The following is a 15317-nucleotide window of genomic DNA, read 5'->3' as shown; positions in this document are numbered from 1 at the left end:
CCTGTTCATCAGAATGATTCCTTAAATAAGACTTGGATTTTAACCAAAAGAGTGAGGAAATAATTGGATATAAACCTGAGGCTAATTGTCTGTTGCAGAATTATATATACACGTGGTGTTTCAAGTAAGTATGCTACAGTGCGGGAGACTATTGTGCAATTTATAATGCCAGTAGAGACAAGCATAATGTATCGTATTTTACAATGTACAATGTGCACATAAGCATAGAACATGCCTGATTTTTCTGATAAAGGGTACAAATAAATGTTCTGCCTTATAATGTGCATCTTATATTCTGAATTTCAGAATTTTTATGGAGTTTCAATTTCATGTTGCTGCTAGAAATGAGTCTACCATTTTGATTAATGAGCAGATTAGTTCAAAGCACTCTGTGTCTGTGTTGTTACCTATGCTTTTGGTGATTGTGTTTGCAAGTGCAATAAATTAAATTAAAAATTTGACTTTAAAATATGGTATATGAAAGTTGTTTTTCTTAAGTTTTAGCTCATTTGGCTGAGGTCCAGTGAACTTATGGCCTTTTGTCTTGCATCCTCTGTCGTGTCATCCATCAGCCATTCACATTTGCAATGTACATCATCTTTTCATAAACCGAATGACAGAATGTTACAAAATTTTACAGAAAGCATTGTAATAGGAAGTTCATATGATGCTGATCCGACATCAGCTATTGCCACAACTACTATAATAGAAAACTTTAAACATCTCTTCTCTAGAACTGCCGAACATAATTGTACCAAATTTTACCTTAAGCATTGAGTCACAAAAGATCTTTCAGAGTTTCTCTTCAATGATGCCAGTCTGCCATCAAATTTAATCACAATTATGAAAAATAGAAAAACCTCTAAACAAATTCTCTAAAACTGCTCAAAAGGATTTGACCAATATTTGGTGGAAAGCATCCTGGTATAAAAATTATTGTCATTTTCATTATTAAAAATAGAAAGCCTTCAAATGATTTCTCATTAACCTCAACAGAATTTGACCACATTTGACAGAAACCATCATAGAGTTGACATTAAAATCTTACAAATGATGCTGATTTATAATCAGATATGACTGGTTGCACATGTTATTGGCCATTGATTGGAAATGGATCACTTGAATGGGATATAGTTTGAGAAGATACACTGTTTCTGGGTCAGCTACTGTCACAAGTGTATAAAGTAGTCCAGGCTGATTTCCCCAATCACTTAAATCAAGTGTTTCTCAGCAGCTGAAATATTATGATTTTTTTCTGTCAAGGGAAGATGCCATATTCCGAAAAATGTTCCACCATACACACTGTCTCATAGGATGCACAACATTGCTATGTTTGCCTTCAGTCCCTCATGCTATATTCATTAGGGCTTAAGACATAATCAGCACCCAGGACTCGATAATGTTGAATATACAGTCAACATTCAAATGAGCATCAACTGCCTTTAGAGGCCTTGGTTGCAGTCCTATATCCAGTGTGATGATGATGTAGATATCAGGAGGACCATTCACATCCACTACCATGTGGCTTTCATCTTCTGGCATTTCTTTTTGTCAAGCAGAGGGGTTCTCTTCTCTAAACAAGAAACAAGATTTAGGAAGTTTCACACCACTCTCACTTGGATATGCATGGCTGCTGAGCGTAGCAGCTTTTGATTGTAATGTTTGGGTGAAGGGAAAGAATAAGAGGCTTCTCTAAACCCAGCATCATTGGTCTTCTCCCAGATGGCTTACTCTTTTTCCATCAGCTTCCCTGCATCCAAGTAATTCAGTATCTTGTCTGGTCCCATTCATTTCCTGTAAAGGTAATTCAGTATCTTGTCTGGTCCCATTCATTTCCTGTAAAGGTAATTCAGTATCTTGTCTGGTCTCATTCATTTCCTGTAAAGGTAATTCAGTATCTTGTCTGGTCCCATTACTTTCCTGTAAAGGTAATTCAGTATCTTGTCTGGTCCCATTACTTTCTTGTAAAGGTGATTCGGAGCTGGGAGAATTTGCATGACTGACTTTTGCCCAGTATGGCTGTCATGGAAGCAGTTTAGAAGGTACATGCACACGTGTTGATGTAGCTTGTGTGTCCTCATCCTGAATCCAACACCATACACAAGGGGCCTTGGTGGAATGTCCAAGTGTGACTCCTTCTTGAGTCTGCCATATCTTGTCTCCAGCACCTCAATTTGTGTTTGACCAGTCTCTCCAGGTTTTAACAAAAAAGGCTTAAAAAAACACCCACTCCAGCCATATAAAATCATAAACACAACAACAAAAATCAATCAGTTTGTACCAGTATCAATCTACTTGTTTGGAGATGCCTGCTCATCATCATTATTTAGTTGTTGCCACAACAAGCTGGGTAGATATATTCATCAATATCTCCTGCTTAATCTTCACTCCCCCCCCCCAGTAAATCAGACATCACATGCATTAATTTACCACCAATAGGTGTTCTGGTGATTGAAGGGAATATGTGCTTGAGATTTATTTGGTGATTTAAACTGGTATATCTCCATATTGGCATGGTTTGGTGATTGAGACTGGTATATCTCCATATTGGCATGGTTTTGTGATTTAGACTGGTATATCTCCATATTGGCATGGTTTAGTGATTTAGACTGGTATATCTCCATATTGGCATGGTTTGGTGTTTGAGACTGGTATATCTCCATATTGGCATGGGTTTTTTTTTTGAGACTGGTATATCTCCATATTGGCATGGTTTAGTGATTGAGACTGGTATATCTCCATATTGGCATGGTTTAGTGATTTAGACTGGTATATCTCCATATTGGCATTGTTTAGTGATTTAGACTGGTATATCTCCATATTGGCATGGTTTAAGCTGACTATGGTGTGATGATTTCATATCCCTTCCATAGGTTGTTTCAAGTTTCTGGCACTTTCCCACTACTGTCAGTGTATTACGACTATAAACATAAATGCCAGCCCTGTATAATGTGGGGTTTAATCCATGGGTCATAATCTCATCTCATTATCTTTGAGAGGATTGTTTCTGGCCATTTCATGGGTCTATTACATGGCATGTCATTACTTGAAGGTATATTTTGCTTCTTCCTGGCTAAAATCTGTGGACTGGGACACAAGATAAAAGATCTAATGAGGTGTTAACCTCATTTCCTTGTATCAGTTTATTAGTTATGAAGCATTTGCTGGTTGATGTAGTACCTTATGGCACCTGTCAACTACTGCTGGTGCTTATACCAAGTAGACAGGTGATCTGTTGCCAGGGTGTCATGATTCATTCTAATAAGTTATGTGGCAGTGTATCATTTGGAAGAGATCCTGGTTATACCACTCATCCTGGCAATTTGAGAATGTCATGGAATAATACATGATTAATTTAGTATTTGTATTATATTTTCGTATCTATACAGATTGATTTCTGTTCGATGTGGTTTAATAGTTGTACTCTATCAGGTGTACACATTGAGGGTGTTAATCTGTCTACCATCTGTTATTTGAAAATGCAATCTCCAGAACCCATTATCTGAATAGGAAATATTTGTTTCAGTGATTGTCCAATCTGAATAGGAAAGCATGTGTAAAATAAGCAGTTGTATCATGACAATGGAGGTGTTTCCTTTTACTCAGTCATACATTTAGTTGTATCATGACAATGGAAGTGTTTCCTTTTACTCAGTCATACATTTAGTTGCATGATGAAGACTTTGGCATATTCGTTGATAGTATAATATGTTTATATTCATTTAGTGCAGTTTATCCTAAGATTGTAGCAGGGAACAGTGACAATGTTGTGGATCAGGCATTGTCTCATCACCATTTGATTGGGCAATGCAGACACTCTGGCTGACATCTGTGCACATTTAAAGATAGCAATGGACTTTTCCTGCTCACCCCCCAACTTGAAAGTATATATGCACCTTAATTGCTGTGCCAATAGTCTCAACTTTCTGAAGACTCATGTCACAGTCTGTCATATTCGCCACGCAGATTTTTTTTGGCTGGATTTCCATCGGCACCTCAATGCGGGGCTTCAGACTTTATTAAAGATCAGGAAGAGTTAACAATATACTTACATAGGCTTTACGTTAACTTGCAGGGAGCCTGATCAACTTTGCTGGTACCACTATTCTCTTAGCTGCTGTTCATCTACACACGCTTGTTTGGACTGTAAAGATACCAGGCGAAGAACTCGACCTTTTAGCGGACCATTATATGTTCCAGGAGAGTGAAATAGAATGACATCTTGAATATACACCAAAGCAAATCACGATACTTCGACAAAGATGGTTTGGTTTCATTGGATTTAAACCATTTTCAACACCATTATTAATGGTGGCTACTATATTTGGTGGAGGAGAACCATCGACCCATGGGAAGCTAGTGGCAATCTTTTAAACATACCCACTTGGTCCAGCCGAGACTCGAACCCACGACTGCAGAGGTAAGATATGAGAGATATATAGAGAAGTGCCCTATACTACTCGGCCACCCACAAATGGAGACAAAGTCGGATTGTGATCATGACAAATCAATGCTATGGTCATTCTTGGTGTACCTGTATAATAATACCTCGGCAGATGAACTATGAGCCAATACATTCCGGTGGATAAACAAAAACAAAAAATCCAGTAGTCCTTCAAAGGAGTTGATGATCAACTCGCCAAAAAGAATTTCCAGGAATTCAATAAAAGACAATTTCTTCGTCGAAACTGATGTGTTGAAACTATTTGATATTCTTCAGCGATAACATGATTTCAAATTGGCTAATGTGGCGGACATATTATATATATGATTGGTATGACTTTTTCGGATCTTATGTCACGTGTTTAGGCTCGAATAAATAGTAACACAAGAAAAAGTGAAAACAACAAGCTTTGAAAAAATACAGTAATTTATTTCCCTTGAAAAATTCGTAAAAATAAAAAATATGAACTTACGGTTTTATAAAATCAAATCCAAAATAATTTGAGAATTATCGAAGAATAAATTTTTAAAAGTCCTAATAACAAAATGTTTTACTGATTTGAAGTTCGAATCCCAAAGAAGAATCAAGATGGAAGACGACGTATGCTGCAATCTGTAGTGTTGAAGTCTACAGTTCCATGTAGAAACAAGAATTATCACTCTAGTTTTGGAAATTTAAATAGATTTCTTATAAGAACTGCCTTTGATTAATAATCTCACATGAGCACATGTATTTTCCATAAAAATAACAGAATTAATCCTTTTGAATCCAAGTAATTTGAAATAACTTCAAACAGCACAACATACACCTTCCACTTTAACAGCCCAGCTTCAACTAAGAATAATTTTCCAAAATAGAGGTTTTATTTTATCCTAAAACGTAAACAGGGGGTCACGTGATCATCTTCTGGAAGCTTATAGAAAGTAAGTACTTGTTAAAGGTCACGTACACCCAGTGTGACCCTGACGAAAACCAATCATTTTACTCTAAGAAATAAAAAATAAATATCTCTACTGAATAAATTTACAATACAATATCATGTAATGGAAAAAAATAAAAATAAAACTGACAATTAAATTGAAATAAATATATATTAAATCAGATATAATTAAATAAAATATACATAACATGGATTTAAAACTGAAAAGACACACAAAGCTGTATTATTCTAACAACCGTTATTACAATTTTATATTGTTCTGAATACAGATTTGCACAAAATAAAATAGCAAAATATTTTGGAGAAAAAAATTAAACTAGTTTAAAACTGTTGCATTGGGTAAAATGATTGAAAATGTTAGATGGAGAATATGTGCCATTTAAAAAAAATTCAAGTGTCAGAAAATCTAATCGTTGCAAGCAGACGATGTTAGTGTGAATTGAAAATAATTAAACAAACCAATGTATGGTATATTCGTAGTTAACTGAATGATTAATGTATGAATTCTACTACAAGATGATAAATAAAACTATAGCATGACAACTCTAGACTGACACACATTTGATGTGTTTATTTTTTACAACAATATGAAGTATAACATTAAATTTTATTACGCTAGTCACAATTCAAAAGACATCATGTTTGGTAACCCACAAATGAATAAGAAAGTTCTTCGAATTTTAAAAGACCAGTTAAATCGTGATCCAGTGAGATAGTTTTGTCATTGAAATGGTGTTCAATGAACGAATTTTGTCATTTAAATGGTCTTCCAAGGAGGGTTTTGTAACATGAAGAGTGTTCCAATGACTAAGTTTTGTAATTTAAATGGTGTTCCAATGAGCGAATTTTGTGAGCTACAGTCCAAAACTTTAGTCATATTGCTATGATGTGGCAGTTTATAGTGATGTCTAGCACTTGGTTATCATACTGCAGACATGTAGGATGATGTCCCACCCAGTCACATTATCCTGACACAAGGCAGACAGACCAGTCCTAACACTAACCTCTTAATGCTGAGCGCCAGGCGAGGCAGCTGTTAGTACCATTTTTGTAAGTCTTTGGTATGACTCGGCCAGGGTTCGAACCCACGACCTCCCGCTTCCTAGGCGGACACTCTAACCACTAGGCCACCGGAGCATAACAAAGACAAAGAGAAAATCACAGGAATCAAAATGACTACCGTTTACTCGCTTATAAGATTATTCTGAAAACTGCACAGATCCAGATCTGCCGTCGCATAATATGAGTGTAGTTTGTTAGGACTAATCAGTAAAACGAACAACATGGACTCTGATCTACAAGCGCATTATGCTACGGCAAATCAGTATCTTTGTTGTTTCTAGTTTGACTGGACTTATAAGCGAGTAGAGAGGGTAATGATTTACTCTGGTTTTATAATCACGAAATGTATAGCATTGGAATTAACAATATGTCATTGTATATATATGACATGAAACGCTTTTTGGTTGACAACGCAAACATTACTTTACGTACACGTAGACGTACGCGTAAGCACTCTGTTGTAAAAGGGACATTCTATGCACACTGAATCCTTTGTTTTGTGTTCAAGTATCAACCAATTCTCCTTTCATTTCAAGTGAAATAACATAGTTTTCTTCAAAATACTTTGCCTATTCCTTTCTATTAAATACACCAAAATAACATCCGTTTTATATGTGTTGTACTCAGTGTATACAGCGGGGGGGGGGGGGGGGGCGAGCACCAGAGGTCTTGGGGCGCCAAAACCCCTTTGAGCTTTCATAGTCGCCCTGGGTGACATTTACCCTAAGTACGCCTCTGAGTGTACGATAATCCGCATAAACATTTGAAAATGGTCTGCACATAAACCCGATATGGTTAGTTTATTGCGTCTTAATTTTTTAATATTTTTTTTTATATATTTATTTTACATCGGCGACATCGCCACATACATCAGTCAAACAGAACTCGTCCCTTGGCAAACATAAACCATTGACCCGTACGTTATCTAAGCTTTACATTAAGATAATTTTTAACAAATAAAACTGATGTAATAGTTTTTCCTTGAATCTGAGGAAGAATATTTCATCGAGATATCTGAGGGCTGGAAAATGTTCTCTTTGTTCAGTATGTGATATTCGTTTTAAGTTGTAATGAATACTATGTCAGTAATTTTCTTCAAGTGATGATATTGTATCGAGCACTCGAGCATCACAGTATTCATTCCATCCCATCTCGTTAGTCACATTCCAAGTTTATGGTGTCAAAACCTTTATCAGGGTTATGTACATTAGAACGTTTCTTTCCCACAAACGTCATTCCATTAAGATATGTTCGAGTCATTTTAATTTAATCAGCAACTGCTCAAGTAATGTTCTGCTATTGGAATGATGTACTCCGAATGTACAGGCTGCCCAGTGCTATTTGGTTGCACTCCTAATATACAGGCTACCCAATGCTATTTGGTTGTACTCCTAATATACAGGCTGCCCAGTGCAATTTGGTTGTACTCCGAATATACAGGCTGCCCAATGCTATTTTATTGTACTCCTAATATACAGGCTGCCCAGTGCTATTTGGTTGTACTCCGAATATACAGGCTGCCCAGTGCTATTTGGTTGTACTCATAATATACAGGCTGTCCAGTGCTATTTGGTTCTACTCCTAATATACAGGCTGCCCAGTGCTATTTGGTTGTGCTACTAAAATACGGACTGCCCAATGTTATTTTGTTGTACTCCTAATATACAGGCTGCCCAGTGCTATTTGGTTGGTATAAAACGTGAGTAAACGAGAGAACAAACTATAGTCTGTTTCCAAATATTGTTCTCTCTTTCACTTGATTTTTAGGCATTGGTGAAAACTGTATATTGACATGTATATGTGCGATATGTTATCGTCTCCATGACATGTCCCTTAGTACTTCATGACCATTTCAAATATGAAATGTTTTGGATATTCCAATATGACATGTTTTGGAAATTCAAATGTGACATAATTATTAGTGCAAGCTTAACTATGTTCTTGTGTTTGTCTGAAATAGTAGGCAGTGCGCTAAGATACTGTGTGTAAATGACATTTATATTTATGGCAATGTTTGCCAAATTTGAAGGCATATTCGCATCATTTTTTGAAATCTGAATGGCCTCGATTCCATAACGTTTTTTAAAAATTAATGTTGGTTCAAATTCTGTTCAGCAGTTGCTAATAAGTTCGTTTTTTCTACCTTAGTAGCAACTGATATATTTGATGATGGTTGACATCAATTGTATAAACATGAAAGTCTGTCACGCCAGGATGATCTCTGACTAGTTAGGTTGAAATTGGTCAAGAAGTTTTAAAGGAGTTAAAAGTGGCAGTTGCTGACAGACAATTGTACAAAACGCGTTGTCTCCCCTCCGAATATCCTTAAGATGATACAGCTTTCTATCTGAGCAGACAAGACAGCAACACGTAGCATACCAGGGTACACCTTCAATGCATATAGTTACATTACACTAAAGTTTCAGTTGAATACAGTAGCCAGTCTAATTCAAATCAGATCTCTACAGCCATACGTGGAGATCGAACAAATACCGATACAAGTTCATGTTTCGGGTACCTTTGGAATTTCGTCCATTTATTTGAATATCCTGTCAGATAAAGCTTTGCAAATTCGTGTTAGGGAGATTTACCGTTAGTAGCGATATTATGTTTCTGAATGACATGTGTCACTTTCAGAAATTAGAAAGCTGTGATTTTATTCGTAAACCACAAGGTCTACAGAACATGACCTGTTATTGGTGTCCATCATATCTCCACATCGGACTGTGGAGATCTGAATTTAATCAGATTGATACAGCAACTGAACTAAGATATACATAACTTTCCAACACCTTAACACAGAATGTTAATATTAACACTACAAAAGCCACTTGCATATGCTAATATACAGGCCCGACCCTAGGGCAAGGCGAACGAGGCAACCGTTTTGGGCCCCGCACTTCCATGAAATCAACACTGCAATGCAATTTTTTGTTGCTTGGGAGCCCCGTTCATCGCTTGCTGCTTTGGACCCCGTTTGCAGCCTTGAGCCACGCACATCCTAGGGCCTGGCCTGCTAATATAGACTGAGGTATTAAATCACGTGGTTCCAAAATTTACAGGACGAATTTAATTTCCACTCAAGTACCCGAACATCTTATGAATTTCTCAACAGGTGATATATTATCCTACCTATCCAGTTGTATGGGTCACTTAGGAATAGATCTTTATTAATGCGCAAATAGGTTAACATACAGGGCCTATTTGGGGACAAAGGGAAATCCTACTTTACATAGATCCACAAGATTAACTTGTGAATTGTATTGTTTATGGGGATAAATGTGTTTATAGGGACAAACAGAAATGATAATGTTAAAATGGTGGAGGAAAAAAAGTGCTGACAGTTTAAGGAGACATGGGAAAATGTGATGTTGAAATTTTTATTTTCTAAAATCCAAACACACCACATATAGCATCCATCACCCAATTTGTAATTACTATCCAACACATCTATACGCTAACATATAAATATAGAAACGCAAGAAAAAGAGAGTTTAAGTTTGGTTGTCAACAGCATAGACATTACAAACAAATACATGCACACAACTTAAAGCACAAAATTGTATGTCCAAAAAAATTAGTACCTCTCTTTTCTCTCTCGTTGGAGTTGTTATGCAAAGAAGATAGTTAAAACATACAACACCGCTTCACTGTTCTTCTCCTCAGAATTCTTTGCACTGCCAGTCAATACACCAGGACCATTTTCAGACAAAGTTGCCTTTTAACCGACTCTCATTTTTCCAGATAGCCGTGTTCCTAATCTTGATGATGGCCAATGGTGCCTTCAAATATACTAGGTTAAACAGCATGTTCGAAACAAGCGTAAAATATTCCACAGTGATAATCATTGTATACATGTTGACTTTGTCTTGAGAATAGGTGAAACAATGGGACAGTGAAATTGCATATATAGCCAAAACCTGAACGAAATAGGTTGGAATATTCTACAGTAGTGAATAGGGATAGTATAGCGTCAATGGGACTTACCATTAAAAACACCCCTGGGACGATATAGCGTCTATGTAAATTTAACATTAACCACCCTGGGACGATATAGCGTCTATGTAAATTTAACATGGACGAAAACCCCTGGGACGATATAGCGTCAAGGGGAATTTAACATGGGAATATGGGACTGTTGAGCGTCAAGGGGAATTTAACATATGGAAATTGAACATGGTGGGTCTGTACAGCGTCAGGGGGAATTGAACATGGTGGGACTGTCTAGTGACAATGATGGTAGAGGGTCAAACACAATAGAGACAGAGACATACATACACTAGTACAAGCGTGAGATTTATATATAAAGCATTACCAAGACCTGAAATCTTGCTGGGGTGTTCAAAAATTTGCATAATTGTAATGATGCTATAAATAGCTATGATCAAGGAAATGCTCAACGACAAAATGGATGTGACTAAAAGTAACGCTAAAATGACGAAATTGTCCCAGAATTTAAAGGAAATAAACATATCCCTGAAAATTAAGTTACAATGGTTTAGACTAAAATGGATAAAATTAGTAACTACTTACAATATCAACTTGTGTGACCATCGTGGATAAACACCCATGTATCTATTTATAGCTATAATCAGCTAAAATTCCTATGAAATCTCACTATCTATTTATAGCTACAACTTGTGGGTTATTCCTTTGGAAAACCCCACTATCCTTTTATAGCCTCAGCTTGCGTGACGTTCCTGTTTATGAACTCTAGTACATATGTATAGCTACAACCTGTGGAAAACCCCAAGTCCATATTTATAGTCTCAAAATTTCCAGCGTCAGTGACGTCACTGTACTGGAAACTAGGGGATAAATGGCAACAGTGTTGCAAGTGGCTGACCTGAATACGCGTTACTGTAGGTAGGTAGGTAGAATGTATTTGATAGGGATAAAGGGAGTTTTATAGGGAAAAACAGAGACCAACACACACACACACACACACACACACACACACACACACACACACCACAGAGGGAAGAAGAAAAAACAAACCCAAAATATACTATTCACACAGGGAAGAGGAAAAAACCAACAAATATACTATCCAGACGTTCTTACACTAACACACACACACACACACAGATCGAAGAATAAAACCAAAATTAAAATATACTATGCATACAAACGTACGCTAACGCATACAAACCCCAAATATACTATCCATACAAACGTACGCTAACGCATGCAAACCCCAAATATACTATCCATACAAACGTACGCGAACGCATACAAACCCCAAATATACTATCCATACAAACGTACGCGAACGCATACAAACCCCAAATATACTATCCACACAACGTCGCTAACGCGTACAAACCCCAAATATACTATCCATACAAACATACGTCAACGCATACAAACCCCAAACATACTATCCATACAAACGTACGCTAACGCGTACAAACCCCAAATATACTATCCATACAAACGTACGCCAACACATACAAACCCCAAATATACTATCCATACAAACATACGCTAACGCATACAAACCCCAAATATACTATCCATACAAACGTACGCGAACGCATACAAACCCCAAATATACTATCCACACAATGTCGCTAACGCGTACAAACCCCAAATATACTATCCATACAAACGTCCGCTAACGCATGCAAACCCCAAATATACTATCGATACAAACGTACGCGAACGCATACAAACCCCAAATATACTATCCATACAAACGTACGCGAACGCATACAAACCCCAAATATACTATCCATACAAACATACGTCAACGCATACAAACCCCAAATATACTACCCATACAAACGTACGCTAACGCGTACAAACCCCAAATATACTATCCATACAAACGTACGCCAACACATACAAACCCCAAATATACTATCCATACAAACGTACGCTAACGCATACAAACCCCAAATATACTATCCATACAAACGTACGCGAACGCATACAAACCCCAAATATACTATCCACACAACGTCGCTAACGCGTACAAACCCCAAATATACTATCCATACAAACGTCCGCTAACGCATGCAAACCCCAAATATACTATCGATACAAACGTACGCGAACGCATACAAACCCAAAATATACTATCCACACAACGTCGCTAACGCGTACAAACTCCAAATATACTATCCACACAAAGTCGCTAACACATACAAACCCAAAATATACTATCCACACGGAAGGGAGGGAAAACGAAACCAAATATACTATCCATACAAGCGTACGCGAACGCATACAAACCCCAAATATACTATCCACACAACGTCGCTAACGCGTACAAACCCCAAATATACTATCCACACAACGTCGCTAACACATACAAACCCAAAATATACTATCCACACGGAAGGGAGGAAAAACAAAACCAAATATACTATCCATACAAGCGTACGCGAACGCATACAAACCCCAAATATACTATCCACACAACGTCGCTAACGCATAAAAACCCCAAATATACTATCCACACAACGTCGCTAACGCATACAAACCCCAAATATACTATGCACACTCGGGAGGAAGAAGAAATAAAACAACCAAATATACGATCTACACAACGTACGCGAACACACACACACACACGCACACCACAGAGGGAAGAAGAAAACCATTATACACTATCCACACGGAGTGAAGAAATAACCCTTTATATATACTATCAACACAGAGTGAAGAAGAAAAAGTTTTTGAAAGCACCTAAGCCCTCACCTGCAATGACCAACTCTGCCAAACACCTACACTCCACACCCCACCCCCAACACTACAAAACCCATTTAACCCGTTATTTTATGGCATCAGTGTGTGATTTAGGAAACATCAAGACACAAAATGATGGATGAATAGACTGACTATTGTTTACCGACTTGCATGCCTAAAGAGCGTGCGTGAAGGAAAACATCCTTCCATTTCAATTCTAACTAATACATGATCCAGAGGGATAGAGAGAGGTGAAAGAGCACAATTTCATAAAGTGTGAGTAAAAGCAAAACACGCCATCCTTATTATACAATGTCAAGACCAAGAGATACTTACGTTTTCTTTCTGGTCTATTCTCTTTTAGAAGGTAGTATGAAATTTCACATCAGGGCCAACGCATCGGCTCACATTGTCAATTTTTCCATTTCCATGTCTTCACTGGCACAAGTTCTTCCTCGTCTTCAATTTCTTCTTCTTCTGAATCCCTCTTCTCTTTTTCGTCTTGTTTCTGTTTCTTCTCTTTTCTCTTAGGGCACTCTGAATCCCAGTGTCCTTTCTCCTGACAACGATATTAGGTATCTTGACTTTTGTCTCTCTTTCTTAGACGAAGCAGGTATTCTGGAGACAAATACCCATTTACCTTTGCAGATATAGCAAGCTTCATCAGCACTGACACACTTTCGTATGACTCTCATCAAATCAACGACCAAAAGAGTAAGTTTTGTTGCCACTTTCGCCTGTGAATTATGCTTTCGTATGACTTTTAGCATATATTTGACCAGCAGGTCGATCTGTGCTGACTCTTCCATCTTCTTGATCGTTTGAGAGTGGAATGAATACTCTGACGCTAAGACACTCTCCCTATATACATGGACCTGCTGCGTATGAAACCTAGTCAAATGTAATTTTGCAATAAGATGAAACGATTTCATTGAGAAAGTAAAAGGCAATGAAGTGCCGTGTCGCCTCACACAAGACCTGAAGTGTTAGCTCAAATCCGTGTCAGCGATTTCGATGCTCTCCATTTATGCCACAAAACCGCGAGTCCTTATTCACGCCAAAAGAAATTTCGTTCGGTCCATAAAAAATAGTATCACATCTGAGAAACGCAAAAACGAACTTCCAGAAAACTGAGAACGAAGGCTTACACCTACAGCGTGAAATGTATGAGTTCAAGTAGTGCGTAAAACTTAGTCAAATTAAATTTTTATAGTCAAGACGAAACGATCTCTTTTCGAAGAAGAAAGCAGACACCAAGCGACAATGGCGATCCGTGTCACACAACACTTTTCAAAATGTGTATTATTAGAGGCTTGTTCTAGCGATCTGCACGGTTAAATTAAATGTTGATGTATTTTGCAATAAGACGGACACACTTTTGATGGGATCGCCCATGGTATCATTGTCCGTGCATTAGTTTAATTTTTTAAAATATTTTTTATATAAATCGCCTATAGGATAGACCCAGTAAAACATGGCCATTCTCGTCACTGTGTGAATAGCTACTCAAGTCAATTCGAAGTGAACGCGGTAAGAAAATAAGTATAGCCAATGAAATGGCTTACAACGGGTGATGCATTGTTTTGTTCTAGGACTGTGTGGCATAATAATCCCTACGCTCTTGCGTTGTTACCATTACAGTGCAGACAGACTGGAATGTGAACTTACAAGCCCTCTTTGTGTATTGTACCATTTCTTCTTACCACATCAAAATACTGAGCGTCACAGTATTGGTTCGCGTTTTCAAGCTGACCATTTTTTTATATCTTACTTAAGCATTTTAACATAAACACTCACACTCACATCGGTAGAGTCAGAACAGACGCGTTACAGTATTGAGGGGCATGTTATCTTTTTTTTTCTTCAAACTAATAAATTTGGGGTTTGTATGAAGTAAAGAACCGAAAGTACAGTGAACCTCAAGGATGATAACCCAATCTGTCTGTCTATTGATGCGTGTATTTACTTAAGAAGAAATATGACCTCTAAAACACAAAGAGATACGGCAAGTATGATTAGAATGAACACAACGATGTTTTCCTTCACGCCCGTGTAATTTAGAGTTTCAATCCTCTTTCAAGACAAACTTGGTCTCCTTTTGTAGGGCTTGAAATAAAAAAACTGAAAAATCTTAAGCACTTTGCTATAGATAATTTCATCAACAGACTAAACAACATA

The 15317-nt window shown here is 37.4% G+C and overlaps 1 protein-coding gene across 1 annotated transcript in view; it reads left to right on the top strand.

The window, feature by feature from the left end:
• The window catches only part of LOC149797048 (uncharacterized), a 36917-nt gene extending 30979 nt beyond the window's left edge, over window positions 1-5938 (top strand). The window contains exon 4 of the mRNA XM_089961718.1: window positions 4076-5938. The gene's annotated coding sequence lies outside the window, so the exon portion shown is untranslated. The remainder of the gene's footprint in view (window positions 1-4075) is intronic.
• The last annotated feature ends 9379 nt before the right edge of the window (window positions 5939-15317 follow it).

This window comes from Sinohyriopsis cumingii, chromosome 6 (genome assembly GCF_028554795.1).
Source record: "Sinohyriopsis cumingii isolate HCF-2022 chromosome 6, ASM2855479v2, whole genome shotgun sequence".
NCBI classification, from domain to species: Eukaryota; Metazoa; Mollusca; class Bivalvia; order Unionida; family Unionidae; genus Sinohyriopsis; species Sinohyriopsis cumingii.
This window is presented reverse-complemented; position numbering and strand designations above follow the sequence as displayed.